Source organism: Arachis ipaensis, chromosome B5 (genome assembly GCF_059453495.1).
Source record: "Arachis ipaensis isolate K30076 ecotype BB chromosome B5, ASM5945349v1, whole genome shotgun sequence".
Lineage (NCBI taxonomy): Eukaryota > Viridiplantae > Streptophyta > Magnoliopsida > Fabales > Fabaceae > Arachis > Arachis ipaensis.
In genome coordinates, this window is record NC_142440.1 from 52,675,264 (window position 1) to 52,680,218 (window position 4,955).

General features: G+C 40.6%; 1 non-coding gene across 1 annotated transcript; it reads left to right on the forward strand.

Annotated features, from left to right (window-relative positions):
• Positions 1-4,618: 4,618 nt before the first annotated feature.
• Positions 4,619-4,726, forward strand: LOC148564190 (small nucleolar RNA R71). The gene has a single exon (XR_015884611.1). It is a non-coding gene; the product is annotated as a small nucleolar RNA R71 (small nucleolar RNA).
• Positions 4,727-4,955: the final 229 nt, after the last annotated feature.

A 4,955-nucleotide genomic window follows, 5' to 3' on the forward strand; every position in this document is an offset into this window, starting at 1 on the left:
CATTCAGGTTGAAGTGCGAATGAATATCTTAGAAGCGGGATAAGTTGAATTGAATAGAAAAACAGTAGTACTTTCATTAATCTTTGAGGAACAGCAGAGCTCCACACCTTAATCTATGGAGTGCAGAAACTCTACCGTTGAAAATATATAAGTGAATAGAGGGTAGGCATGGCCGAGTGGCCAGCCTCCCATGGAGGTCTAGAGATCTACAAATGATCAAAAGATGTTCAAAAGATAAAACTCAGGATCTAATACAATAGTAAAGAGTCCTATTTATAATAAACTAGCTACTAGGGTTTATAGAAGTAAGTAATTGATGCATAAATCCACTTCTGGGGCCCACTTGGTGTGTGCTTGGGCTGATCTTGAATGTTACACGTGCAGAGGCTCTTTCTGGAGTTGAACGCCAGCTTTTGTGCCAGTTTGGGCGTTGAACTCCACTTTGCAGCTTGTTTCTGGCGCTGGACGCCAGAATTGGGCAGAGAGCTGGCATTGAACGCCAGTTAGCGTCATCTAAACTTGGGCAAAGTATGGACTATTATATATTTCTGGAAAGCCCTGGATGTCTACTTTCTAACGCAGTTGGAAGCGAACCATTTTGAGTTCTGTAGCTCCAAAAAATTTATTTTGAGTGCAGGGAGGTCAGAATCCAACAGCATCAGCAGTCCTTCTTCAACCTCTGAATCTGATTTTTGCTCAAGTCCCTCAATTTCAGCCAGAAAATACCTGAAATCACAGAAAAACACACAAAGTCATAGTAAAGTCCAGAAATGTGAATATAACATAAAAACTAATGAAAACATCCCTAAAAGTAACTAGATCCTACTAAAAACATACTAAAAATGCCAAAAAGCGTATAAATTATCCGCTCATCACAACACCAAACTTAAATTGTTACTTGTCCCCAAGCAACTGAAAATCAAATAGGATAAAAAGAAGAGAATATACTATAAATTCCAAACTATCAATGAAACATAGCTTCAATCAGATGAGCGGGACTTGTAGCTTTTTGCCTCTTGAATAGTTTTGGCATCTCACTTTATCCATTGAGGTTCAGAATGATTGGCATCTATAGGAACTCAGAGTTCAGATAGTGTAATTGATTCTCCTAGTTCAGTATGATGATTCTTGAACACAGCTTCTTTATGAGTCTTGGCCGTGGCCCTAAGCACTTTGTTTTCCAGTATTACCACCGGATACATAAATGACACAGACACATAATTGGGTGAACCTTTTCAAATTGTGACTCAGCTTTGCTAAAGTCCCCAATTAGAGCTGTCCAGGGTTCTTAAGCATATTCTTCTTTTGCTTTGGACCTTGACTTTAACCGCTCAGTCTCAAGTTTTCACTTGACACCTACACGCCACAAGAACATGGTTAGGGACAGCTTGGTTTAGCCGCTTAGGCCAGGATTGTATTCCTTTAGGTCCTCCTATCCACTGATGCTCAAAGCCTTGGGATCCTTTTTATTTACCCTTGCCTTTTGGTTTTAAGGGTAATTGGCTTTTTGCTCTTGCCTCTTGGTTTTAAGAGCTTTTGGCTTTTTCTGCTTGCTTTTTCTTTCTATTTTTTTGTTCGCTTATATTTTTTTTTTCTTCTCTTTTTTTTTTCTACAAGCTTTGTTCTTTGCTGCTTTTTCTTGCTTTAAGAATCATTTTTATGATTTTTCAGATTATCAAATAACATGTCTCCTTGTCATCATTCTTTCAAGAGCCAACATATTTAACATTCTTAAACAACAACTTCAAAAGACATATGCACTGTTCAAGCATTCATTCAGAAAACAAGAAGCATTGTCACCACATCAATATAATTAAACTAAGTTCAAGGATAAATTCGAAACTCATGTACTTCTTGTTCTTTTGAATTAAAACATTTTTCATTTAAGAGAGGTGATGGATTCATAGGACATTCATAACTTTTAAGACATGGTTACTAACTACTAATGATCATGTAATGAAGACACAAACATGGATAAGCACTTAACATAGAAAACAAAAAACAGAGAAAGTAAGAACAAGGAATGAGTCCACCTTAGTGATGATGCCGTTTCCTTCTTGAGGAACCAATGATGTTCTTGAGCTCTTCTATGTCTCTTCCTTGCCTTTGTGGCTTGATTCCTAGTGATTTTTGGTATTTCTATCCTCAGTTGCTTCCAATAACTATGTGGAGGGAAGTGCATCCCCTGAGGTATCTCAGGGATCTCTTGATTTGCAGCCACATGTTCTACCACTGAGCTATAGATCCTTTACATAATTGTTTTACCATACCAAACTTAGAATGTTGCTCGCCCTCGAGCAAAAGAAGAAGGAATAGACGAAGAAGAAGATGTGGAGAAAAAAAACTAGGATTATGAGGAAGGAAGGTGGGGATCCTATGGGGTCCACAGATCCTGAGATGATCCTGTGAGGTCTACAGATCTTGAGGTGTCAAGGCATTTACATCCCTACACCAATTTAGGCATGCAAAATGCCCTTGCACACAACTCTGGGCGTTCAGCGCCAGGTTGGTGCCCATTTTGGGCGTTCAACGCCCATTTGTTGCCCATTTCTGGCGTTGAACGCCAGAACCATGCTTGTTCTGAGTGTTCAGCGCCAGCTCTTCTCCAGGGTGCAATTCTGGCGTTCAGCGCCCAGATTATGCCCATTTTGGGCATTCAGTGCCCAGATACTGCCCATTTTGGGCGTTCAGCGCCAGAACCATGCTCTGTTCTGGCGTTGAACGCCAGGCAGGTGCTTCCTTCAGGGTGTGATTTTTCTTCTGCTGTTTTTGATTCTGTTTCTAAATTTTTCATTTATTTTGTGATTCCACATGATCATGAACCTAAGAAAACATGAAAAACAAAAATAAAATTAGATAAATAAACATTGGGTTGCCTCCCAATAAGCGCTTCTTTAATGTCAATAGCTTGACAGTGGGCTCTCATGGAGCCTCACAGATGTTCAGAGCTTTGTTGAGACCTCCCAACACCAAACTTAGAGTTTGGATATGGGGGTTTGACACCAAACTTAGAGTTTGGTTGTGGCCTCCCAACACCAAACTTAGAGTTTGACTGTGGGGGCTTTGGTTGACTCTGCTTTGAGAGAAGCTTTTTCTGCTTCCTCTCCATGGATGCAGAGAGAGATCCTTGAGTTGTAAACACAAGGTTGTCCTTATTTAATTGAAGGATCAATTCTCCTCTGTCCACATTAATCACAGCTCTTGCTGTGGCTAGGAAAGGTCTTCCTAGGATGATGAATTCATCCTCTTCCTTTCTAGTATCCAGGACTATGAAATCAGCAGGCATGTAAAGGCCTTCAACCTTTACTAACACGTCCTCTACTTGTCCATAAGCCTATTTTCTTGAATTGTCTGCCATCTCTAATGAGATTTTAGCAGCTTGCACCCCATAGATTCCCAGCTTCTCTATTACAGAGAGGGGCATGAGGTTTATTCCTGAACCAAGGTCACACAGAGCCTTAAAGATCATGGTGCCTATGGTACAAGGTATTATGAACTTTCCAGGATCCTGTCTCTTCTGAGGCAATGTCAGTTGATCTAGATCAGTTAGTTCATTGGTGAACAAGGGAGGTTCATCTTCCCAAGTTTCAATACCAAATAATTTGGCATTTAGCTTCATGATTGCACCAAGGAACTTGGCAGCTTGCTCTTCAGTAACATCCTCATTCTCTTCAGAAGAGGAATACTCATCAGAGCTCATGAATGGCATAAGGAGGTTCAATGGAATCTCTATGGTCTCTAGATGAGTCTCAGATTTCTTAGGTTCCTTAGAGGGAAGCTCCTTATTGATCATTGGACGTCCCAGGAGGTCTTCTTCCTTGGGATTCACGTCCTTCTCCTCTCTTGTGGGTTCGGCCATGGTGAGTAATTCAATGGCCTTGCATTCTCCTTTTGGATTCTCTTCTGTATTGCTTGGGAGAGTACTAGGAGGGATTTCAGTGATCCTTTTACTCAGCTGGCCCACTTGTGCTTCCAAATTTCTAATGGAAGACCTTATTTCATTCATGAAACTCACAGTGGCCTTAGATAGATCAAAGACTAAATTTGCTAAGCTAGATGGATTCTGCTCAGAATTCTCTGTCTGTTTCTGAGTGGATGATGGAAAAGGCTTGCTATTGCTAAACCTGTTTCTTCCACTATTATTAAAGCCTTGTTGAGGCTTTTGATCCTTCCATGAGAGATTTGGGTGATTTCTCCATGATGGATTGTAGGTGTTTCCATATGGTTCACCCATGTATTTTAACTCTGCTATTGCAGGGTTCTCAGGATCATAAGCTTCTTCCTCAGAAGATGCCTCTTGAGTACTGTTGGATGCAGCTTGCATTCCATTGAGACTCTGAGAAATCATATTGACTTACTGAGTCAATATTTTATTCTGAGCCAATATGGAATTCAGAGTATCAATTTCAAGAACTCCCTTCTTCATAGGCGTCCCATTACTCACAGGATTCCTCTCAGAAGTGTACATAAACTGGTTACTAGCAACCATGTCAATGAGTTCGTGAGCTTCTGCAGGCGTTTTCTTTAGGTGAATAGATCCATCTGTAGAAGTATCCAATGACATCTTTGATAGCTCAGATAAACCATCATAGAATATATCCAGGATGGTCTATTCTGAAAGCATGTCAGAAGGACACTTTTTGGTCAGCTGCTTGCATCTTTCCCAAGCTTCATAGAGGGATTCACCTTCTTTCTGTCTGAAGGTTTGAACATCAGCTCTAAGCTTGCTCAGCTTTTGAGGAGGAAAGAACTTGGCTAAGAAAGCCATGACCAGCTTATCCCAAGAGTTCAGGCTGTCTTTGGGTTGAGAGTCCAACCATATTCTAGCTCTGTCTCTTACAGCAAAAGGGAAAAGCATGAGCCTGTAGACTTCAGGATCTACTCCATTAGTCTTAACAGTATCACAGATCTGCAAGAATTCAGTTAAGAACTGAAGAGGATCTTCAGATGGAAGT